The sequence below is a fragment of the Pygoscelis adeliae genome, unplaced genomic scaffold, assembly GCF_000699105.1.
Source record: "Pygoscelis adeliae isolate BGI_AS28 unplaced genomic scaffold, ASM69910v1 Scaffold156, whole genome shotgun sequence".
Taxonomy (NCBI): domain Eukaryota; kingdom Metazoa; phylum Chordata; class Aves; order Sphenisciformes; family Spheniscidae; genus Pygoscelis; species Pygoscelis adeliae.
In genome coordinates this window covers 2,234,216-2,260,226 of record NW_008825016.1, presented here as the reverse complement: position 1 = coordinate 2,260,226, position 26,011 = coordinate 2,234,216, and the positions used below count along the sequence as shown (strand labels likewise).

Sequence of the window (26,011 nt, the reverse complement as noted above, 5' to 3'; positions counted from 1 at the left end):
ATTTACAAACCCATCTCTGTCCTTGTGTCTGTCCCAGGGGCTGGTGAGCAAGCCCCGGGAAAAATAGGGGTTTGATCTGGGCTGATGTGAGCCACGTTCTTGTTTAGTCTGGGCCTGGTCCAAAGTCAGTCTTAATGCTCTGGTTTGTGTTCTGGCTGAACTAAGTTTTGCTTTTCCACTTTTGAGAGAGTCCAGAGAGCAGGCTCCAGGTGTGAAAGCCCTATCAGCCAGGCTGCTGATGTGAAACAAAAGTCTCACATTTGTTTCCTTTCACATCCTTTTGGTTTAGGAGCACATAGATACATTTAACAGGAACACACACCCTAAAAATAACATCTTCAGAACAGTCGGAAAATCAAGATTTTTGCTTTTTAACGACTAACTTAAGCAGCCCTGCTTTATGATCTGGCCTTGGAAGTGACATCGCACAACCGATCAGCCTTACAAACAAAAACAGTTTTCAAACCTTGCTACTTTTAAGATAGAATGCCTTTTAATGGCTTTTCTATTAATTAGCTGCCATAATTTCCCAATTGCTTGACAGAGGCTCTTTTTAATGTATGTCAATAAAACCACCAAACATTATGGTCTTTTATTCAAAGTATGTCGATAAGGAATAAGCAAGCATAACGGCACTGCTTTCTCCTCACTGATGGCCACCTCCAGCTGCATCCCTCCAAACATCAGACCTGCTGCGTCACCCACCTGCCTGGGCAGGAGTTGCCAGGCTGAGGATGGGGAGACCCCTCAAGTAGGGCTGAAGTGGCCAGGAGGATGGAGCAGATGTCTATCACTACAGCCCTGTCACAGGTTTCTCTGCTGCTAAAGCAAAGTGCAAAGCCCAGAGGAAACCACGTGGTGTAGCCCCCCACTCGGGATACTGGGGATTGATAAACCTGGTGACTTCTTCAGAGGCAGAGAGCATTGTGCAGCTGCCGTGATGCTCCCTTACAGCTCTCCTCTTTCTCATGGGAGAGCTCTTCAGTCGAGCAATGCGCCAGTAAACATAATGTCAGTAAAGAAAAAAGCTATCTGAGTGTAAATAAAAGGGGACAAAGCCTCCTTAGCTGTGGTCAGTCTCTAAGCATCTCTGTGATCTAGATGTTGCCAACAGTAAGTCCAGCTCTTGTGCTCTCCCTCTTACAAATGGCTTCGGTCAAGTAGTATCAAGGGCTAGCTGGGCTAATATCAATAGTGGATATTAAGGGAATACACACAATCACACTAGGGAGTAACGAATGATACAGAACACGCCCTTGGATACCCATTTTAAAATAAACATTTAGAGTCTCAGTTCTTCAGCAGTCCACAACAGGACCAGCCTAATGCCATAATCTCAGGATTTGTCAGCTTGGATTGCACACAACATTGGCCTTTCTAGTGTTACGCTGCAAGCTGTCTCATTATTCCTAGCTAACACAATTATCTCTGCTCATATTTTCCACATAGTCTCAATAAAACACTCAGACATTTCAAACCGATAGGTTAATTAAATTATGGCAACTGGGGTTATTTCAGTTCCAGGAGTGTCTGAGGCAGAGATGCTGAGGATAAACGTGGCACTTGTGCTTTCAGGGAAGGGGATAGACTCTGTTCTGTGTGAAGATGAAGCTTTCAGAGGACTGAATTTCATTAGCATCTGAATCCTCTAGAAATCATGCTCCTTTCACATATTTCAAGTTGGACATTCCAAGATGGAAGCCATCAAGCTCACTTGTGGAAACTTTGTGTTATGCATGCAAGGAAAGCTGGAGATCCAGCTATTCCTCTGTGCTAAAGAAGTATTTTTAAGTTGTTTAGACATCCTTCGTGCAGCCAGGCGTGCCAAGACAGCATTGCTCCCTATGGGAAGCTCTGCTTGGCCTCTACTTTTACTAGCCACCCAAAGAGCAACGTTAGGTTTCTATGTGTTGTTATGTGACTAAAGGGCAACCACAGCAAGCAATAAGACCAGCAAGGATCAATGACAGATGGAGGCAGCCTAGTGACCTGAGCCGTGAAAATAGGGCCCACTGGATTGGCAACTCCTTACGACCATCAAAGGAGAAGGGTTAGACCATTACCCAAACACCCCATGATGGGACAGCCAAACGGGTCAGACAGCCACGCACTGCCTAACAGGATGCAGGACTTAGCATGGTATGCATGGGAAGGAGAATTTGAGGATTGTATAAAATTTTTTACGGGACGTTTTCAGGGGACTGTGGGAATGTGTGAGTCTCAGTAAGGGATGCTTACGGGAAGGACCAGAGGTGGAAAAATGGAGACATCGAGGTGAATTGGGAAGGAAATAAAGGGGGGGAAAGGTGATAAAAGGGCCCAGTCGAGTGTACACTTGCCTGACTGAGTCCTACCCTTCATCACCACCATCTATCCTGTATTCTCACTAAATCCTATTTCTAACTGGCTTCTGTGAGGTGCACTCTCTGTCCTGAGTCATTTTGTGTGAGTGCTACCAAGCTTCAGACCAGACTAAGTACCAGCACCCAGAGGGGGACTGCGAACCTCTGGGGCTCGTAGGTCCAAGCGCCAGCAGCTGGAGGAGACTGGGAGCTAGGTGCCAACTACAGGACGGAGTGTCTATGACCAGGTCCTGGAGTGACCCATACATTGTGTGTATATCCCAATAGTGGACTTCAATCCTGATCCCCCAGAGATGGGGAACAGGATGGGGCTGTCTGTGCTGTTCATGTTTGTGTGAGTGCTGGCTGTGCCCATAAAGGCACTGATTCCTCTTTGTGCTGATCCGTGTGACCAGCGATGTGCACGCTGTGTGTGTGTGTTTGTGCGCACGTATGTGTGTTTGCCTATTGGCCTCACTACAGGCTGGACCCATGAATGTGGAGCTGCAGCCTCACCTACATCCTGAAGCTCACCAGATTCTACCACCCCTAACACCATGAACTTGCTGGAGACTCCGTGTTGAGGCACTTTCCTAGCTTTCCAGAGATAGACTCTGTCCCAAGAAGACTTCCTTTCCAAACCTCATTATCAACTTTCAAAATGTCCCATGCAACTCGGGGAGAAACATCTGGCTACCTCTGGCTTTGTATCTTTTCTAGGAGAACGGTCCAACACCCCCGGTTACTGAATCGTCACTTCTTTGGGAATGGAATGACGGTGGCTTGCCAGTTACCCTTAAATCACTCCTACCACCAGACAGGCTTGAAGATAAAATAAGGAATGAATTTATTCAGGAATTCAAAGATCAGCAGTACGATCTCCTTATTTAGAGGCAGCTGTGCAGAAATAAAAGAAAACTTACAGCTGCAGACAGATTATTCTCTGTTCTCTGTTTTATCCAGTTAAAAAGTTCTCAGCATGTTTACATACTTTTCAGCTGGAAACTCGTCTTTAAGCAAGACCTGGTCCAGAGCATGTATTTCATTGAAGGGATCTTGATTTAGGGATATGTATGTCCTTGCACATCTCTTTTCTCCCCTGGGATGTTTCAGGTCCCCCTCACACCTCTCCCATTCATGTCGTCACCTGACCTGAGAAGTGTTGGTGCCTGCTGGGTGGGTGGGATCTCCTGCCCAGACAGGGAAAAAATATCACCATCCTGGTGCTTACCTTAACGCATGCTGACTGTGAAGGAAAGATTCTCCTCGAAGGCAGAGCAGGATTCAAGCCTTCTTGCATTAATTCTTTATACGCTCAAAACACCAGCTCATATATATGCATAAGCTAACAATCATAGTAGATATAAACATATAAACAGTGATAATGCATGTAGTTAATTAGACCTTGGCTGCATCAAGACAAGAATTAACGGTAACCAAATTATTTCAGGATGACAATGACATGAACACGTTTGGCATGAACAATGCCCCTGCAACACCCCGTGAGGGCATGTTTTTCCTTTGAAGATACGGATGTACTGGATGAGAGATTTTTGGAAAACATTAGAACCAAAAGTCATTTATCATACTCCATATTCTATTAACACAGTTCTATTTTCCATCTGTTCTCCCAAATCCAGGATCCATGTTAGCCAATGCTTTGCATCAAGCAGTCCCCGTGTTTAGATCTCATATGTGACACTAGTGCCCATCCTCACTTGCAAAGTTTCAAAACTGGCCACTGATGGCAAGCATATGAAAGTTCTTACTTCTTTGGTAAGGACTGTAGACAAACCTGCCACTGTCACATTAACATCAGGAGGAATGATCTTGGGTTGTTTGGCATTAACCTGGTCTCACCCCTGTGAAGAATGATTTTGACCTACAGGTCCTTTTGCTTTCCACAAGCACTGCTGGCTGGCTGACGTTATGCAGGAGGGTTGTCCTTGATAAGATGCTGGCATTCGAATCTACCGAGCTACCAAGAAAAAGCTGAGCAACTTGAGCTGCTAGCACGATACCATGTTTGAAAAGGAGCAGAAATGCTCTGTTACTCACAGTGACATTGAGAGATGATGCAAATCACTTTCTGGCATAGCAGCAATAGGTCACACATTTAAAAGGCTTCTCTATTCAGTCCTTTAACGCAACTGTGCCAGAAAGGGGACTTTGGGACCTGCGTTTCTGGGATCCCCTGGGCCTCCCCTACCACACCTTCCTCCTCCTCCTCCTCCTCCCTCGAGCCACAGTGCCCTGCACCATGTGTAATGGAGGTGATGGAACCTTCTTTTTATAGACAGGGCAGCAACTTTACATCACATTTGGTGGCAGATGGCTGGGACTGCAGAGTAGCTCCTCCTGGGCTGGCAGCAGTCCCAGGGGTGCTGGACCTGGCCCTGGGGCAAAGCTGCAGCAGAGGTTGGGGAGTGAGAGGTTTCTCCTGCTGGGGCTGGGGCAGTGGGAGGCCCCATGGGAAGGGCTTTTAGGGGGGCCTATCACAGAGCTTAGCTTTTGATCCTTAGTCTTTTCAGGTCAGGTCTGGATGCCACAAATCAGGGGAATGAAAAGAGCAGCTGAGCTGATTAACTGCCTGGGTGAGCTCCTACCAATGCTCTCCCATGGCTCTGCACAAGCCATCCTGGAAACATGCTGCAGCTTTGCAGAGGAGCAGGCACCCTCTGTACTGTTTTGGTACCCAGCTGTAGAGTAAATGGAGATTCACATCTCTTCTGCAGCACTCAAATTTTTCCCTTTTTTTAGGATATGACCTCCCCCAACCTATTAGATTCTATTAACAAAATTATTGTAGTTCTATACAATTCAATATTTGTTTTTCTAAAAATTTGATCTCCAGAAGGCAAAGTTGCCTCCGGAGCCCTTCCTGTACACAAGGATAGGTCAGGACCAAAGCAGGATCAGAGCCAGAGAGCCCACAGGTCTGGGATCTGGTGTCATTTTAGGATTTGTTGTGATGATGCACAGAAAAAGCATTTCAGTGTGCAAGACAGAGATAACAACTTCTTTGTCTTTCAACTTGTTCATTTCCCTTTGTTCCCTCCCTCCTGACTTTTCAATGCCGGGAGGCCTTTCTTTTTGTACTCCTTTAGGTTTGGCAGCTATGGAACCTCTTTAGGCCCAAGCTCAATTGCAAACCATGGGCGATGCCTGTGGCTCGTGCAGGGACTCAGAAAAATGCCTTCTCAAGACACTGTTGCAAAGGAGCACATTCTTCCTACAAGACAGAACGAAGTGCTGCTGTCTGCTGAGCAGGAGCCAAGTTTAGTGCAATCACAGATCAACGAGAGGTGTGAACCTCTCGTCTCCATCTTAGCAGGGCGCTCTCCAGAATATTTAATGCTTGCGCCCAAAAATTAAACGGCAGATTTGTTTACAGAAGTGTTTTCCAAGAGATGCTTGGGCTAGGCTCGGCAGCTGCCCTTATCACTGGTGCTGGGCATACCTTGCGTGTCTGGGTGATTAATCAATTCGAACTGCTTTCCACAAGACTCCTGCTTGCGAGGCAGGGGCGTGCTCCAACATGGTGGAGGAGCCATAAAACAACAGCTGCAACAGATGGCTTCAGCTCTCGTCTTGGTTTGGCGTGCCCTGCCAAAACGGTGCCAGACACGCACGCTTGTGCGGGGCTTGATGAATGAGGAATAATGCGAGAACATTTGTCAACTGAAAATGAAGAGGACTAATGTGCCATAGGGACATAAAATTAAACGGGGAGATACAGGGAATGAGGTGAAGGGGGAAAACTGCAAGTGTTTGGAGGAAATACCCGCTAATCTTTGAGGGGAAAGAAATGGTGGCAAGGATGCTAAGGGGGCGGAGATGGAGAGGATTAGCTCACAGGTTTTGTGGCTCGTGTGGAGAGGGGAGGTTGGCAGACCACGCACTGACACTGCAGATGCCCAGGGCAGAAAGGAAGCAGGGGAGAAATGTGGCATGCCAACCGTAACAGCCGAGAGAAGAGATGGTGGAACATGGAAAAACCACAAAGAAAATGATGGTAATGCTAAGGTGGTGTAGTATTACATTGGATGATGGTTTTATGAGGCATACAGGTGGCAATTTGAAAAAGATCAGCAAATTCATAGTCAGGATACATGCAAAAACAGAATGCAGATTTTGCATGATAAAGACTCTAACCTCACTGTCCTCCAGTTATGTCGTATGTAAGTATCTTTTTAAAGCATGAAAAAGGCACTGTGGGTTTTTCCCTAACAACCTGAAAATCAGAGAGCTCTTTGTGTATTTTGATCAGTGTGTAACTAACAATTTAGCTAGTCTCAGCTGATGAGACACACATAGCAAAGACCTGTCGCTTCCTTGTTCAGCATGCTTTGGGTTTGCTTTCTGCGCTCTGACAACTTAATGGCTAAACATGTCTGTCAAGCCTTTCAAATTAATGCATGGCCATAGAACTGATATTTGTCTTTGAATCATTTTTGAAGAATCTGAGCAGCTCTGATGATGATAGAAGTAGCTCTGTTGTTTAACTGAAGTACCGTAAAGAGCTGTCCTCCTGGTAAATGTCATGTTCTCTGTCGAACTCGGCCATAAAATTAGGGTGCCAGTTTTAATACACATAGCTTTTTTCAGCCACCAGCAAAATCACTGTGAGCTCTCACAAAAGGCATCACTGAAACAGATGAAGTATTAATATAATCAGGTGAAGACTTTTTATGTTATGGATGAGAATAGAGGCAAATCAGTGGCTCAACGAAGAGAGAAAACAAGCATTTGAGGATCATCATAGTCATGCGCAGGATCTGGGTAAGAGGAAATGGGTGTATCCCGGCTAGTCTAGGCTCTCCAGTGAAATTTTTTGCATGGTGCTAAATGGCCTAAAAGGTACACGGCAGCCCTGGGCTGCACTTCTATCAGCAACGCAACAAACCGCTAGCAAAGATCGAGTTACCAGTTATGCAGTTGACTATGTCTCCAGGGGAAGGATATACACCGTAACGCCAACAGCTGCTCTTTATAAACATAACTTGTTAATATTGCTGGGCTTGTTTCAAATTGCACACGATGGCCTTCAGCAGGCTAACCTGAGCCACCAGGCTTACACCAAGGCAATGCCAAAAATGGGGACCACTGCCCTATTCCATGGTGCGCGGAGACGATACAAGGCTTAAAGATTCTGTGGAAGATTTTAGATTTATCACCACTGCCAGCTGCATTATCCCAGTTGCTATTTCTGCACTGTTTTGGGAAGTGCCTTTGAAGGTAATATAATGTCATACTAGTTTTGCAAGTGAAGACTGACGTCCTACTTAATATGTCCAAAAACAGCCTACTGATTGCAACATAGTTCATGCAGACAGGTCGATTCTGGGGTGCCGGAGCACCTCTGATTGAGACCATGTGCCCCCCACTCAGCATGAACCCTGAGGCAAAAGATGTAGGAAAGGGCTATCACAACCAGTCTTGGGGCTTTTTGCTGGGAAATGTGCTCCTGCCAGAAGGATCCTTCTAATGGCTGTGAAGGTCTGAGAAATTCTTAGTCCTCTAAGGGTTGGGGGTTTTTTATGATCTCAGTGTATTTTTCAGATCTTGTTCTCAGCAATGATCTCTCTCATAGTTTCCCCTATAAGTGGGAAACCTGAGCCCCAGGGGAGCTTAATTTGATTTTTTTTTTTAAGTGCTTGGCACTTACAGCTCTTCTGTCCTTCAGTGGTACTTGCACGCACTTGCCAGGTTTGATAACGTGGATGTGAGTGTCATGTCCAAGGTCACACAATGAATTAATGCCAGAGCTGGGATTATTATTCCTTATTATGGGCGGGCTGGTGATTACACCTATGCTTAAGGCAATCTACAGCTTCTATTACAAAAGCCTGCTTTAGTCTCTACACATGCCAAAATAAAATTGCTTAGGCTGAAATTCCTTATCTGTACAAGCACCCTTGTACTTGGGGGCAGGCGAAGCAGACTGGGCTCCTGCTTGCTTAATTTTGCTGGTGGCAATTCCCGACTCTCACTGCTGAGTTCACAGCACTGTAATTCTCTCAGATAACACTTATCTCATGAGAAAATACCTCTCTCCTAAAAGGAGTACTGAAAGTTTCTTTTGCACGTGTACTCATACGCACTGGCAGAGTTAGGTACAGTGTGGTAAGGACATTAATTCAAACAGGCAGGTAAGTGTGCAAATGGGGCACTGAAATTCGGTGTTATTGGGATCGCTTCTCCCATCTGCTTTGAACTCAGGCAATCACTTGGATCCCTTTGTCACTGCAACCCACAAATAGTTATATCTTAGCTTGTTGTTAAGCGAAGTCTGCTTAGCTTTATCAGGACTTAATCTGGTGGATTATGAGGGTAGATTTAGTTTTGGACTGAAGAAGTCTTAGCATGGTCCAAAAACAGCAGCTACAGCAGAGTGAATAAGTATTTCAGCCAAAATGGGAAAGGGCAGAGGTGGGGCCACGAAACAGCTGCTAAGGGCAGTGGCCTTTTGTGAGCTGTAACATTTGCTGGGCAGATAAACGGAGGAGTGAAGAAGAAATGATTCCTGATTTTCCAACCTTGTTTGCACTCTGAAAATATATCCAGAGCTCCCGCTGGCTAAAGAGGCATCATTCCGTCCTCTCTTCGCTCAGGGCATTTGTCAGTGCTGTGTCACTAGATTTGCAAAGTGAACCCTGAGACATGGGGCCATTAAGTAGGAGCAGAAAGGCAGCAGGGCAGACTGGGGACTGGATTCACCTCCCTCAGCGTGAGTGGGACAGGGGATGGAGAGGGGGAGAAAGGGGAAAGCTCCCTAGGTTTTCCGTACAAAGCTTGGTTTTAGAGGTTTTGGAGAGCTGCGTGTCTGAATTTTCAAACTAAGGCTCATCTGCATCATTTACCCAAATGTGGTATTGTTTGTGCTGGAGGAAGAGCTCCTGCCTGTGCTCTGAGCCTCTGCCAGCCCCCAGGCCTGGGGGGTGCAAGCTGCAGGGGCTGGGCATGGGACAGACCAAACACCCTGAGCACTTGGGTTCAGAAACAGCTGCAAAAAGCTGATCCATCAGGAAAGAAAAAAAAGAAAAAAAAGAAATCCATCAAGGTCATTAAATATAGTTTACTTCTGTCTCAGAGAGTCCCCAAACCAACACCTGCGGGAATTCAGGAAATTGTTCTGAGGAATATATATTCCCAAGCATGAACTACTGGCCATCACTGGAGGAAAGAAAATGGGCTAGGCTAACCTACATCTGGCCCAAGACAGGCATTTTTGTGACACACTACACACAGCAAGGGCATCTGTCCTGGTTTCGACTGGGATAGAGTTAATTTCCTTCCTAGTAGCTGGTACAGTGCTGTGTTTTCGATTTAGGATGAGAATAATGTTGATGACACCGATGTTTTAGTTGTTGCTAAGTAGTGCGTACACTAGTCAAGGACTTTTCAGCTTCTCGTGCCCTGCCAGCGAGAAGCTGGGAGGGGGCACAGCCAGGACACCTGACCCAAATTGGCCAAAGGGATATTCCATACCATACGACGTCATGCTCAGTATATAAACTGGGGGGAGGTGGCTGGGGGGCGGCGACCGCTGCTCAGGAACCGGCTGGGCATCAGTTGGCGGGTGGTGAGCAATTGCATTGTGTATCACTGATTTTGTACATTCTTTTATCGCTATTATTATTATTATTATTTCCCCTTCTTTTTCTGTCCTATTAAACTGTCTTTATCTCAAACCACAAATTTTACTTTTTTTCCCCCAATTCTCTCCCCCATCCCACTGCAGGAGCGGGGAGTGAACGAACGGCTGTGTGGTGTTTAGCTGCCTGCTGGGTTAAACCACGACAGCACCTCAGCCAGGTGAGGGCCATTTCACATAACTTCAGTCACCAGAAGTTAGCTGTCTGGTGTGAGTCATCTCCTCTCCCTCAGTAGTCAGCAGCGGGAGATAGGCACCTCCAACCACCAAAGAAAGCACGCAGATAACCGGCTTATACTACATGCCAGTTTTTGATGGCAAAAAGTAGGTGAGGTGAACTGCTGATGACAGCGCCCATGGAAAACACAGAGGTCACAGGGCTCTGAGTGTTTCAGCCTGCTCTCAAGCCTGGGTGTAGCTTTGCAGCGATGCCATCTTCTTGGAGCCTCGGCTCAAAACACAGGGCAGGAGGGGAAGGGGAAGCCAGGCAGAGACGAGGCCCTTGGAAATCACACGTGCTTTGCTGCTTCGTATGAAGGCATCTCCACCCCATCTGTGCTCCAGAGCCTGGGCACAGTGGTGGCAGTGAGGACAGTCACCCACCAGGAGGGAGCTGGGGCTGGGGTCCTCCAGGTGCTTCCCCATCCCCAGGGGCATGGAGCTCACTGGTGTCCCTGAGGCCACCGGTGCCAGAGCCCAAACGCTGCCTGCCGCAAGCATTTGTGCAGGCATGGGAAGGCCTGAAGATGTGCAATGCTCCTGATGCCCAGTGTGCCTCCTGCCTCCTGTGCTGTGTACCCAGGGCTTTGCACTGGGGTCAGTGTTTGTGTGTGCTCTTCCTCCAGGTGCAGGGCAGCTGGGTTTGGGGTTTCATGTGCAAATGTCTTATTTGGAAGGTACTGGTGTCACCTGTGGTTGCGAAGGGCGAGAAGAAGCAGGCAGGCTGATGGCTTGCTAGCACAGCCCAATCCCCAGTTCATAGCAGCAAACGCTAATCCTATCTTCCTCACTGTGAGGGCCTGAGTGTAAAGTGTTTGCAAAATATTGACTACCAGCAAAATCTCCACAGGCTCCCTCTTCCTCTCTGGCTCTGCTGCTAAGTCTCTGGCAGTCCATATCATATGTACAGAACCTACCTCTAAATCCCCCAAATTAGATTAAAGGCTCAACAACATCATAATGCGGTTTTAATCCCTGTGCTACCTACGATGAACACAAATGTCAGGACAGCAAGGTCAGATTCCCATGAATATCTGTCAGTAGAGCTCTTCCTTTAAAAAAGACAGTACTGGTGCAAGCTGGTGAGTTTTTATTTGTTAAAGCTATCCTGAAGATTTACATCCTTCTCGGATGCCCACACTCTGGCATCTTCTGTGACTTGCAGAGAATGGCAGGGCAAATCCTGATTGTGAGGGATCAATGGTAAAACCTCTAACCTCCATGTAAGGAATGGGTAACAGGACCTTGGTATGGTTTCCACAGGGGGCTGTGCTTTAAATCTTGTAGCACTTCCTTTGCATTTCAAAAGCACAGTTGGACTCGATGATATTAAATGTCTTTTCCAACCTAAATGATTCTATGATTCTATTATTCTAAAGCAGCTCTTCTAGCACACGCACCTCCCATCTCCTTGGAGTAGAGAATTGGCTGAAATTCTTGCTTTGCTTCCTCCCCGTGCCTTAGTAGTGGGAGCAGCAGGGCTGAACGGACATGGTTTAGGTGTGGACTTGGCAGGTTTACGGTCGGACTCGATGATATTAAATGTCTTTTCCAACCTAAATGATTCTATGATTCTATTATTCTAAAGCAGCTCTTCTAGCACACGCACCTCCCATCTCCTTGGAGTAGAGAATTGGCTGAAATTCTTGCTTTGCTTCCTCCCCGTGCCTTAGTAGTGGGAGCAGCAGGGCTGAATCCAGTGCCGCAAATCCATGGAGATGGCAAAGAGGCCCACCGTGCCACCACTGCTTTGGGCCAAAGAGCTTCAGCCCCTGACCCTCTTTTTAAAGGGCTAAATTCCAATGCTGTTAAAAAGCTAAGAAGCCTGACAACGTCCACAGGAATACCTCTCCTCCATCGTTAGCCTGCCACCCTCCTGTATCTCAGAAGTGCTGGCGCCCTGAGCATGGGGGCTTTTCCCTGCCTATCTCAGGGGAGTGGCTCAGCTGTTACCCGCTGCAGGGAGCACAGGATCAGGCCCAGCAGCCTGACTTGCCGCTGATGCCTTAGCCTTCTGACGGCATCCTGTTTCAAGGAGCTCTCCTTTCCCCGGTGAGCCTCATCAAAGAGTAAAGCAATACCCAAAATGAAACTGGGACAGTTTAATTAGAGGGTCAGTGGGGGGTAACCAGCTTTATAGGACATTTGCTTTTTTCAGAGAGAAAAGCAGTAATGTTTGCATTAACAGATGTGTAATCCACCTTCTCAAGTAGTTAGATGAAGTGTGCTGGGAGGCCACGTTTACCCCAAGCTGGTCCCCAGTTGCTCGATGTTTACACCAGATCCAAATGTGCTCTGTAATCGGGCTGACACGTGGGGATTAAACATGTCATTAGTGGCCAGAACAGCTTGGACTGGGGCTGGGGACAACCATCTTTTATCCAGGTTGTTTCTACAACATCACCTGGACCTTTGAATCATGCAAACAAAAAAATTGGCTAACATGAAAAGGTTGAGGCTTTCCAGAGCTGTCCAAACATATGTCCTAACTACCACATTTTTGCTGCTTATACAGCTTTTCATAACTGTTTATTGTTCTGGGAAATGAAATGAGAAAGAGCTGTTTACACGGTAGCTAAAGGAACATGTGGCAAAAGGCCACTAGCTCTAGGATGAACAATATTTTCATCAGGAACCTGTGGGACATTTATCTCCCTAACCTAAGTTTCTAGGTCATGCTCCTCGCCCACAGCGCTTGGAAGCTGGGCATTTCTGCATGGACAAAAGGAGATGGGTGTAAGTCGTTTGCTCTAGGAGACTTGACTCAGGCTTTCAAATCATGTTGTTTGGCAGGGGCCGAGGACTTGCTGTTATGAGCTTTTTTATGTTAGGATGAACCTTCCGGATGCCAACATCTCATTGGTTTGGAGTTAAAACCATAAGACCTGACTGGGCTCCATGTCAAGCCATAAATCAGTTTGTCATGTCAGAAAGCCTGGCACACAGTTTGTGTTAGTATCCAGTCCCCACAGCTTGACCCATGCTTGCTATCCAAGCAAACATCTCAGAGACAAGCTGGGTGGTGACACTATCTCCTAAAGACTATTACTTGACCAGCACTCTGAAGAGGAGAGAGAGAAGAGGGAGATGAAGGGAATGGGAGTTCTTCAGGATCATGGAAGTAATAAATAAATCCAGCAAAGAAATCGAATCCTTCAGCAAATACTCCTGTTTCAGCCAGGAGGAGGAACAACAGGTAATCTCGGGTTAACAGCACGGTATTTCTTCAGAGAAGTATGCTGCTGTGTAATGGAGAGAGTCATTTGCCTGCACGTAGAGGCTGCCCGATGCTGTTTCTTCACCTCCCTGTCTTAAAGAGAGGTTTTCCTTTTCCTCCCCTTAAAAAAACACCTTAAATTAGTTCAGCTTTGGGTCAAGGGCCATGTCTTTGCTGCAACTTTCTCTGCAGAAGTACATTGAAATGCAGAGCTGAGCCCTGCATTGGCATGGAGATGGACGAGTTGTAACCCCATCTCTGCACTGAGCCTTGCTCAGGCAGGTTCTCCTTTGGAGCCAGCAAAACGCTGCTCATGGGAGCTGCAGAAGAGCTTTTTTCCACCTTTAATCTCTCGCTCCTTACATGTATGAGTGTCCCCTTCATCCAGCATCACACCTGCGTTGCAGCAGGAAGGGAGCCCCGAACTGAGAGCTCGCTCCTGAGCTATGGCTCCGCTGCCCATACAGATTTATTTTGTGACCTCAGACTAGTCTCTAAAGTTGCTGTCTTTTTTGCTGTGAAATGGTAGCACTGGCACTACCTCCCCCCACACGAGGCCGTGCAGGGGTAAAACAAGGCAGGACACAAGGCACAGACTCCCCTGCAACAAGGCTGCACACCTGGGATGGACAGATGGACAGACAGACAAAGGGGAGTTGGAGTTTGTTACATCTGCAGAGCAGTCGACATTTCCTAGGGTGTTTCTGTCAATCCCGGAGCCCCGACAGATAATCTGATTGAGAAATTAGAATTGCTTATAGCTCAGCCAAAATATCACACCCTGAAATAACACCAGTTCCTTGGGGTCCCTCGCAGGACCTCCCTACAGCAGGTGAGTGTATTTTAAGATCAGGCACTCCCAAATGGAGCAGAGTGAAAGGCCGGGGCTGCTCAGGAGCGCGGCAGCCCTTTCCGTCGGGGGCCTCATGCTGCTCTAGCTATGAAGCCTTAAAAGGCTGGTAGCACAGAGGTGCTGCAGTCCTTATCTCCTGTGGATGGCTGGTACTTTGGAGATATTGTATTTATAGCTCATCCGAAGCACGAATGCCTAACTGTCTAATTACTAAACACATAGTTTGGGCAATTCAATAAAGCAGCGAGTCTGTCCCCGTCCTCTCTCGTTCACAGACTCACAAGCAGAGGCAGCACCGAGCTGCAGCAAGGTAAGACAGTGCCTTGTTTTGGTTTTCACTGTCCTTTGGGCCCCTTTCTCCTTTTCACCTTCCCTTTGCAAAGGGGACTGGCAATTTCTCAGGGCTCTGTGTAGATATGAGGGAAGCGCTGCTTTCTTACGGGAAGAGTGGATTTTTAAGGTGTTTGTTCACTTCTTGCTGCCAGGGCACACACAGAGAGTCTCTCTTTGTATTTCCAGTCTGCTGTTGGGAACCAGGTGCTAACTAACAGCTGCTCTTTAGTTTCTGCACTAATAATACGCTGTCATGTTTTCAAGTTCTCAGGGAATACAACCATGTCTAACTATAGACACTTTCCTGGTTTGAATAGCAAACTGAATGACTTCAGGCAGAAAGCTTTTGATTAGGGGTTTTTTTTTCCTCTATCAGCATTTTCTTCTTTATGATGAATATTTGGAAAATGAATAGATAGTGAAAAAAAAAAGAGGACAGAATGAACAGTTTACTTTTTTCCCCTCTTTCAGACCATTTCCTAATGGCTATGAAAGAAAGAAAGGCAAATTACAGGCGATGCTTGCTGATTTCACATTTAAACAATCACTTGTTATGGATTATAGCAGCTGTGTGAAAAGGGAAAAGAAAGCGAAGCACTGAAACATAACTGGGTGTCAAAGCAGGAATTCGTCAGAACTAGCCTGTAAAATAGCATTAGCAATAACTGCCAAATGCCAATTATCAGGCTATTGTTACATTAAATTACTTTTAACCTCATCTCATGAGAGCATTAATTTTCAAATGAAGCCAATAACAGAAGACGTCTTTGGAAAAATAAGATTGTTTGTGCATGTGTGTACATTTGTTTGGATGCATTTACACATGCATTTTTAATATAAACATTCTTACAATGAAAGGCTTTTTAATCCAAGGATCACAAAGTATGACACAAAGGTAAGAAATATTAATTTATTTTTAGGCCGAGAACTAAAGCTATCACATTTTGCACCAGAGTTTGTTTTCTATTCCATTATTTAGGAAACTAAATGAAAAAAGGCTTTTTTTCAAAATGCTGAGTGACCACTGCTCCCCGGGCTTTGACAGGATTGTGGATCCCTGACACCCCTGGGGAGCAGGACTCCTTAGACCTGACCCAAAGCCAAGGCTTGTAGGAAAGGTAGCCCACTTCAAAGTGTTTGGGATTGGGCTTAGTCCCTATGTGAGGATTTCAAAGGCAAAAGGGTAGGTCCTTAGTTGGTCCAAAGCTGCTGGAGATCCACCAACTTTAGCTGAGAGGTGGGTGTTTATATCAGGTGCTGATCGGGCCGGTGGACATGGAGAAGTTGGGTCCGGTCCCAGGGCTGTCTCTCGGGCTCTGTCATGGCAGTGCGTGCAATACGCCCGGCAATGCTCCTGCGGGAGATGCGGCCCTGGTGCTGTTCCCGGGCCATTACACACTCCTGGCCTCTGAAACCAAGTGGCCATATCCAAAACATGTCCTAGGAACAGGATTTGCTCCCAAGCCATGCCCAGGTGGGAGAGCCCTAGCCGGCATCTGGACTACTGACCAGCGTGGTTGACTGAGTCTCAGTGCCTGGGAGCATCCTGTGGTCCTGTTTGATTTATGAGTACAGACATGGCCTCTGAGGGTGCCCCCACATGTCCAACCTCACCCACGATGGGGACCCACTGCCATGGTGGATGTCCTCAGTTAACATGTCTTGTCTGGCTGAGCTCTCCAGGCTTATGCTGGTGGGGACTGTTACCGTCAATGTAGATAGCGCCGAGGAACAAACTTGCTCCAACTTTCATGTGAAGAACAGCACATAACTTAAGTGGAAGAAAAAAGGAATGTAAAATACCAAAATGTCTGCACACACGCCTATCTTATCTTGAGGCTTACTGTCCCCGCACGGATGCCTTGGAAGGCTTAACGTCTTCAGACACCGCAGCTGGCGCCTCCACATGTCTCTCTGTTCTCCAGCAGTAACGGTCTCGCCGCTAGACCATGGTCTGCTCTGTTCAGATCTGCACAGAGCTCCGACCGTCTGCTCCCCAGCACAGGTGAGATGAGTTTTGTAAGTTGGCTGGAGCCCAAAGGTAGCGCGTCCCACCAGAGAGCGCAGTGTTGACTCTTAGCGGCCCACCAGCGGGAGCTGGCAGCTGCCTCAGCCGGACCCACTGCTCCACTTGGTCTGTTTTTTCCAAGATCTTGCAATTAAGCTAAACTGATGTGCCTCCGCAGTAAATTGTGCAATAAAGAAATCATGCACAAAACTAATATTTTTTATAGAGTAGTCTCACTTCTCCCATACTAGAAATTTTCTCATGTCCTCAAATTCTTTGTCTATCACCCAAGCCTCAGGCTAAAACAATAAAAATAACAAAATCGTTCTGGTTGGGCACTTAGTGTTAAAGTATTGCCACTGGTGTATTGACAGTATTCCCTTTTAAAAACAAGAAGCAGAAGCAGCATTCCAATCATGTGCAGCAAAACATTAGGGTTTTTTTTAAAAAATATGTTGGCCAAAGATCTTCAGCTTGAAAAAATGCAGGAACGTACATACTAATGCAGTGATCTTTGACTGGATTTGAATTTAAAAGTGAAATAAAACAAAAAGACCCAAAGCCTGTTCCTGAAGCGAACCCATTCTAAAGGCAGTCTTTCCAACAATAATACTTTGTTCTTACCTAGCATTTGAAAATATGATTAATGGATGAATAACTTTACTTTCTCCCTTCCAAACAGCAAGCCATCAGAACAAGGCAGACCTTTGATTGCAGCTGGCAAGAGGCTGGGAGGGGGCAGACTCATTCAAACACTTCTTTAATACAGAAAATGTAAAAGGCCATTTTACAAGGAAGAAAACCAGGGAAGGAAGGGAATGTGAATACTGACTTGGGGGTGAAATCCTGGCCCCGCTGAAATCAATGGGAGTTTTCTCAGAAACATGCAAAGCTCAGATCTCCTCCTTTTCCTTCTCATTTTAATAGCGTCAAATTTGTGTAGATTTGCACCACCAAAGCGTGTTTTCACATTTTTCCTTACCAGTTCTCCTTTTTTGTAGCTGTGTATTGTCTAACCAGAGCACAAGCACTCAGACACAGTTGTTTTTCAGTGAGATGAGCTATTACTGGCTGCAATATTTTATCTTTGGCTTTATATCACAGTGAGTACAGTTTCATGCTGATAAATCTCAGGCTGTTTCAACAATGTTCATCATCTAACGCTAATTAGCTTTGAGAAGCATAGGTCATATTACACAGAGTCCTAGTTTTTCTGAAAGCAGTTCGAGCAATTCTGCCTGGTTTTGGTCAGCTTGCTCTGACACAAACATGGAAGGAGCACTACCATACACATTTTAAAGGGATCCATCAACTTCATAAAACTCAAAATGTTTCTGCTGCAGGTTGATTTACTGGCTACCATTAACACATGCCACTGAGAAGTAGTGAAACTGAAAGAGCTAGAAGAAAAAATATTTTCCCCCAATTTCACTTTATATTTTGAGTAACATTTTGTGTGAAGCCAGTTGTACAGGTTCTCTTTTATAATATTTTTTTCCTGCTGTCTCTGTGAAACTTCCATATTGCAACAAATGAGAGGAAAACTCTCCTTTAAAAAAGGAAAAATAAGTACACTATCAAACCACATTGTCATGGGAGTAGAATGGACACAGACATGGGGACGGAAATAGTTTCACAAACTTCGTAAACAAAGCCAGTGGACTTTCAGATCAGCATATTCCCTGCCAAGCTTAACGGATTTTCACCAAAGTCTCACTAGAAATTTGCATGCTTTCTGTTGGAGGGAAATAGGTGACATTGACTAGTGCTCCTTTTTGCTAGTCTGCAGCTAGGGGAGCAAAGCCCGACATGCCTAGAGATTACCATACAAAAATGGAAATACCTACAATCCACAGATACCACCACACAGAAGCCCATTATTCTGTCATTTATCCCATTTTTAAAATGCTGAGTATCCTTATTTCCTATGCATGAAGTCCATTGACTGCAACATGCCCCACAGCCTCCAGCGTTGGGTGCAGAAGGCAGCAGGACACTCAAGGGGTTAGGACACCAATTATAATACAAAGAGAGAGATGTGCCAACACTGTATAGCATGGCACTCCTGGTACAGAACAATAAAAGAGAGGAAGCTATCAGAATAAAGTCTATTTGTTGTAGTTTTCAACTTCTGGGTGTAAGCCCCGGGTCAGGAATTCACATGCGCACAAGCTAAACACATTGGGTGTTACGTCCTCATATGGCCCGCACTTCATATCACCCAGTATTTCTTCTCTCAACATCCTTTTAGGGGAGAAAAGTAGCACTTTTTTCTAATTCAGAAAGGAGAAGTAAGGGCCAGATCTGAGGGGAGACTCAAGTGCTGAAGTGTGGCGAGGACTGACAGGCTGTGAGACCCAGCTCAGGGCTGCATCGAGCCAGGGCTCCAAGAAACGTCTTGGACAGAGACTCTCCCGTCTCTTCCTTTCGTCTGCCTTAAAAATCCTGTAGCCAACATGAGAGACGTTGTGTCCAGTTCTGCTCAATTAAGCAGGGGGGATATAGAGGCTGAAATCAGGTGTGTGAATTCTGCCTGGACATATCTGCCACGCTTTGGCTATCCAAGGTCAGGTGTCTGCCTGAACTAGACAGTTGGATTCCCTCTAGATTCAATATGGAAAGAAAAGCACATCTATAGGGCAATTCATTTCATCCTCAATAGGTGTCTAACAAGTCACCCCTTGCAAGCACCTCTCTTTCTCCATCCACTACAGTTGGATCATGGATGGCTTGTTTGGGTCAGCTAACATTTGGTCAGTTAAAAAGAGGTGAGGTGGATGCCACTATAGGTTATTTGCAAAGATTACACAAAACGTTTTGTTGCTCAGGGAACAGACTTTGTTATCACAAGTCCCTGACTGCTACCTGAAAAGTCTCCCCTCCTGGGAGAGAGGAGACTCTCATTCATTTCTATGAACCAGGGTCCTTTAGTAATGTAGACTTTCTGTAATAAGAACTGGGTTGTGCTTACTTCTCATCTTTCTCGGTCATTTTTACTTCTTCTGTTGGTTTTCCTGTATATTCATGTGTTCTGGAGCATTCTCTGGAGATTCATAAGGTGGACCAAGGCTATCCTGGTGCTGTAGGAACTCTTGAAAATCTGCTTCCAGGTGCAAAGCAGGACCCAGAGTCCAGAAGGAGCATGTCAGATAAATGGGAAGTGCTTTTGGTGGAAACAAGAACCCGTGTTGTGTAGGGAGTAGAAATGTTTTGTTAGGAATTTTTCCTCATTTGGTGGGGCTGTAACAGAGAGAAATGACTTTGCCTCTCAAAACAAAAGGGTGTGAAAGAGTTTATTCAGGAATGAAGGGTTATCAAAGAACATAGAAACTTAGGAGGAGGGACTGAACAATGATGGTTTTCTAGACCACCCATTCTCATCTGCAGGGAGAAAATGACACAAACCTATTTGAAAAATTGTAATGTCAATAGTCTTTTCAGCCAACATTACCTGAAAAAGTTTCAATGCAATGCACCTTTTTGTGCGAAGTTGAAGGTCTCTGAAAAATTGGAGATTGCAATGGAAACATTAAGAGTCTTTTGTAGAAATCTCGGATGGAAAGAAAAGGGTTTGCATGAGATTGGTACTTTCCTGATCTGATGCTGTGAGTTAGACTTGCATTCCTGATTATTTTTACTGAACTGTTTCCAAAAAAGATCAGTGTGACTGTGGTAACAATGACAATCACCCAGCTAGGACACTGGTGTCTCTCATTTTAGACTGACCATTTAAAATAAGAAAAAGAACAGAACTTTCCCTAATAATGGAAGGTGCTTATGTAAGTTTGTTAGTTAGGCAATCAATGGGAAAATATTCAATCATTATAAATAACCTATTATAAAAGGCAATTGGAATTTCTTATCAGGACTGATACCAAGGTCATTCATTCGTAAACTGTTTCACCCTCCATCTCATCAAATTCAGTAAGAGTTTTACTCTGAGGCCTCCAAGATTGGCTGAAGAAGCATTTCTGAGCTTTATGATAATAATATTCACATTTCTTTGTAGACCACAACCTTAAGTAAAGCCATGGTGTTATTTGTAGTGTCATCTTACTTAAGTCTCACAGTTCAATAACTTGCAGATTCATAATCTAAGGAGGATCTAGATTTATTAGTGCAATTAGTGTCTTAGGATACAATTATTTGTTGCTGTGGAATACTGGTGGCTAAGCAGAGGGTATAATTATATGGGCTTGATTACACAAACATAGTATATGATGTGCACAGTAAAAAGACATATTGTTCTGCTTAAGAAGATCTTTAGGCAGACAGATATTGGCACCCCAGCACACACTTGAAAAACAACAAGCAAAACTGTCTGTTTCAAGGATCTTACATCCATGCTCCACCAGCTCTGAAGACCAAGGGACCACAGAACTACAAGCAGCAAAGGATTCAAGAAAGAGGGACTAGAGTGGGCCAAAAAGGCTTTCTCCTGACTCTGAGGAACAAATGGTGCATGAGATAGAGGAACAGACTACGTCAACCAAACCACGGAAATCTCAGGAACAGGTTTTCTAAGGACATCCTTGTAGAAAACAGGTAGATCTGATTTACTGTCATGTTTCTCTGTTAGCTAGTTTTGTCTCAGTTAGAAACATTTTGGTTTATATTAAAATATTGGCCCTGAGGCCAATTAGCATTGGCACAGCTGATGTCCATACAGTTATACTGTCTTACCAGGCAAAACAAGATGGACACATCCACCCTCCTGTTAGGAGCCATCCTTTGGGCAGGCCAGCCCTAGGGCCATGCCAGACAGCCCTTGGGAGAGCGATGGGGGCTTTGGGCAGAACCAGGCCAGGGGCTGCACTTACAGTTGAACGCTGTGGACCATCCTCTGCTATGTTTTGGGCCAACACAAGCTACTGGCACAGATGTAGGCAGGGAAGGCAGAGGGGCCAGAGGAATGGGCGATGCGGTCCCCCTGAGAAGGTCTCCCTGTCATCGGCACAAGGACGTTGCAAGGAGGTTGCATATGCAAGGGCAGTTTGTTCATCCATCCTTTTCTTCTCAGCAGTCCTTACTTTACTTCCAGTGACAAAATGCACACACAGGGGTGGCGTGGCTGCGCCACCCTCTCCCACCACCGTGAGCAGGAGCACCCAGCTTGCGTGCTGGGGATCATTTGGGTCCATGCCTGGTCTTCCCTTTGTCCTAGCCATTCCACCCCCTGTTATCATTGCTTCCTACTGGAGCCTGCCACTCCTCCCAGTTGCCTGCTTTTGGTAACGGTTTCCTCATTTGTTGAATGAGGGCAGCTGAGTTAGCAGAGACCTAGCACATGAAGGGCACGGGCACGTCCAGCTCATCCTGCCTGGAACGGGTTAGGGTTCGGTTACACAGGTGTTTGTGCTGGCTGCTGGGAGAGGATTTGTGACCAGACTCTCAGCCTGGATTCCTGGCCAAGTACCTACAGCCACGCCTCCTTTCTTCCTTTTCCCCCTATCCTTACAAATGCAAATGTTGGGTGGCTCTGCAGCTTACTAAAGGAAATAGCAAACAGGTCTGTGTGCAAGGCATGCTCATATAGAAAGCTGGCAGGAGAAGCAGCGCAGGCAAGGCTGTAGAAGAGCTGTGGGCATCCAAGCAGAGCAGCCTGCCTTCCTTGCAGGTCTTCCTCTGCCCTCTCCTGCGAGTGAAGTTTCTGCTGCCTGCTAGCGCTGTGTCTGCTGCCAGGCAGACCAGCCCCTTCCCCGCATTTTTTTTTCTGGACATCCAGGTGTTAGGAACTCTTCCTTGCAAATGAGGGGTCTGGATTCCTGAAAATCCTTCTGGATATAAGGAAGAACCAGCATCACTGTGGACCAGGTGCCCTTCAGGCAGCAGCCAGCCAGACAGGCAGTGCTGTCGTGTAAAGCATTTGTATTGCAGCAACCCAGCAAGGACTTGCTAGGCTTTATGGTTAGCCATTAGGGATAAATGAAGGGACCAGCGCTGCTTCATAACGTGATTTCTGACTCCTCTCTAATGATTCAAAAAAATTACTTATCTTCCAGCATGAGACACATTATCTTCAAGACAAGCCGTTGTTACAAGCCTTTATTTCGTTTTACTCACAACATTTGAATTTCATTCACATTAAGACAGCAATTCCACTAGACAGCCATGTGAATATAAACTTGGCAGGGACAAACACAATCTATATGTCTATCAGGCCGACAATGGATGGTATATTTTTTCAGCTCTATGTGAAGTCTTAGACATGAAATTCACATCAGCAACTAAATGATTGCTTTAATCCTATTATTTAAAGGGCCTGAGCACTTATACAGTTCAAAGTAAGCACAGACCTAAGAGGATCAACAGCAAGGACTCTACTTCAAAGCGCACAATCTAAGCTCATATTTTCAATCATAATATATGTCTGAGCCTACATCGCAGTTTGTGTGTAGTATATACAAACAGTGGTTGAGCAGAAAAATAACTGTTGCCATACAGAAGGATCTCTCCACAAAACAGGATGTCCCCAATCATATTCAGATCGGAGAGGGTGACTGTTTCTACTTACATCAAAATATTAGGAGTCTGAAGTAATCTGGGAAGTAATTTGCAACTGTATGCTTCTTTTGAATACTAGGCAAGTTGAACAGTTTGGGGAATGACAGAAGGAGAAGATAACCAGAGTACAGGTTATCTTCCTCAGGGAAGAGATGGCTGTAACAGAAAAAAATAAATTAATTTTTTTTGCTCCTATGTTCACTGTGAGGAACTTGGAGAGATTCCCACAGCAGAACACTTCCTTATGGAGATCATCAGAGGATCTATTTCAAGCTGAAGTGTCTGTAGAAGAGGTATGGAACAAATAAACAAAATGAATGGGAAAAAAATGTTAGAACCAGATGGTGTTCACCCAAGAGATCTAAAGGGACTCAAGGATGAATTAGCTGAAATAATAATAGTGCATGGCCTCTTATTTAAAACAGGCTTAGAACTGAGCACCTGAAAGTAGCTAATATGGTGCCAGCCTCTTTAAATGGTTCCGAGAGAAACTGGGGGAATTAGAGCCTAGTAAGTTTGATAAATGTCGTGGTTTAACCAGGACAATAAATTTAGTAGAAATTACTATGCAGAACAGAGACAATGGATAAATATGATACATTGGGAGAAATTCAATACAGCTTTGTAAAGGGAAATCATGCTCTACAAACCCATTGTGTTACTGTAAGATGATAAGAAACATGCAGATAAGGGAGATCTTTGTTTGGCAGCATCTGCTTACTTGTACTTTTCCATGTATTCAACAAGGACCCTCACCAAACACCCTTAAAAACACGTAAGCAGTCACAGGATAGGAGGCAAGATCTTTGCATGTATTGCAGAAAATCAGTTGAAAGATAAACAGGCAGTTCTTACGGTAAAGGGAGATTAATAGGTGATTATTAGAAATTCAACTAAGACTGAGAAACAGAAGGATCTTAGGCAACAGGATGAGTGGGCACTGGAACAGCATCTTAAACTGAATGTAGATAAGCATAAAGCAGTACACATGGGGAAAAATGTAACTTTAGCTATAAAGTAGTGGTTCTGAGCTGACCACCTGGGTGTGAAATTTGGGGGTTATATAGGTTTACAAAAAAAGCTGCTTAGTGGTCAAAAACAGCCAAAAAGCAAATTGAATGTTAAAGTTCTGGCCACTTCATCTGAAAAAATAAATTGTCATATTGGAAAAAGTTTGGGGAAGGATGATAAAACACAGGGAATAGCTTCCAGAGTGACTAGGTAGGCTGGGAGTCTCCAGCTTAGGAGAGAGATGGCTGAGGGGAGATATGATGAAGATTGACAAAGGCATGAACAGCCTGTAGCATGTGAATAAAGATCAGTTGCTTATTATCTCTCCAAATGTAAGACCTAGGAGGCATCAGATGAAGCTAGTGGGCAATATGTTCAAAACGAACACAAGGAGATGGTTCTTCAACAATATAGAGTCGTTCCTGTTACAGGAAACTGTGAATTTCCTTTCAGGGGATCAGGAGGGAACTGTGCAAGTTCACGGAAGTGATATTCAGTATGGATACTGCCTCCCATTGAGAAATCCCTGAGCCAAAAGTTGTTGGAGGCTGGGAGATCATTGTGAGGAGATACCATTACAGGCTATTCTCACTTTCTTCCCAAGACACTTCTTAGTCCCCAGGAACAGGATAACTAGTTGGAGGAACCCATCTGTTCAACGATTCTCATATTGCTATGACATGATCCAAATATCTACAAATTACAGGTTCTGTCTGTCACTAATCATCCTTTACAGGCATGAATGTTAGACTGAAAACTCAAGTCCGAATGTCTTTTTCTTTCTTTCTGCCTTTTTATGTCTATGTTGGACTGACAAAATTTATGCTCATTTGACTTTGGAGGTTGTGGAGTCCTAACGTTAATCCTTAAGGGCAAATTAGAAAAAGATCTGCCAGGAACGAGATAGATGTTGTCACTCCTGCCTTGGGAATGAATTAGATTAAGTTCTTGAGGCGTCTGCCAACTGCTCAGTTTTACAAACTTCTCTTTGCTCAGAAGCTTCCAGGGCCTCTGGCTGGCTGATAAGGGGAAATGGCAGTTACAAACATTGCTGTTGGCTATTTCTAGAGGGTCACAAAAGATGTCAGGGATGCAGGCAGAAAAAGCATTAAGGGGAGCAGAAGGAAATTATTCACACAGAAGTACGGTTTTGGAGAAGAAGCCATGAGCAGTGGAGCAGTGGGAGGAGGAGGATTCTGGAAAGGGGACTTCGCCTAAAAACACTGGAGCGTGCTGGGAACACTGCAGGGAATACTAGGTATGTGAGCTATTTTGTACAGAATTGCATGTCTCTTGCGCTATCAGAAAGTCAGAGCGATTAGTTTTTTGGAACAATCATGGTGTGCTTGCTTCATGTGTCTGAAACAGGGAACCATAAATCATGATTATACTAAAATGAATAAATCCTAAATTAAGGGGTAGTATTTGCCAATTCAGAAGACCAGCAATTACTGCAAACTCTGTTGTAATTTGACATCCCAGGTTCCACCCACAGGGGCAGGAAACCCAAAAGCCTTACTCAGGGCCCCACATGGCAATCAAGCTGAATCCAGAGGAAAGGAAAGAAGCAACAGCTCCTCCACATAGGTTTCTGTACTATCATCATTTAGCATCATCGTTTCTAAAGACCACTCACCTCTTGTCAGAGGTTGTTTCTGGATCCCAAAGCACTTCCAAAGACATGCCACAAGCTCTCTATCCCTGGTTACAGATGAACAAACTATGGAGCTGAGCGGTTTAGGGAATGCTTAGAGTCCAAAGAGGTGTGAGGATGGCAAAGATCAAAACGTTTCACTCTGGTTTCCTTAAAAGTAGAGGTACCATCTGTTCCCTAGTGAGGGGAAAGAAGGAGAAAGAATGGTAGGGA

General features: G+C 45.2%; 1 protein-coding gene across 1 annotated transcript in view; it reads left to right on the top strand.

Moving 5' to 3' along the window:
• Positions 1-14,537: 14,537 nt before the first annotated feature.
• The window catches only part of FHL2 (four and a half LIM domains 2), a 46,718-nt gene continuing 35,244 nt past the window's right edge, over positions 14,538-26,011 (top strand). The window contains exon 1 of the mRNA XM_009326248.1: positions 14,538-14,598. The gene's annotated coding sequence lies outside the window, so the exon portion shown is untranslated. The remainder of the gene's footprint in view (positions 14,599-26,011) is intronic.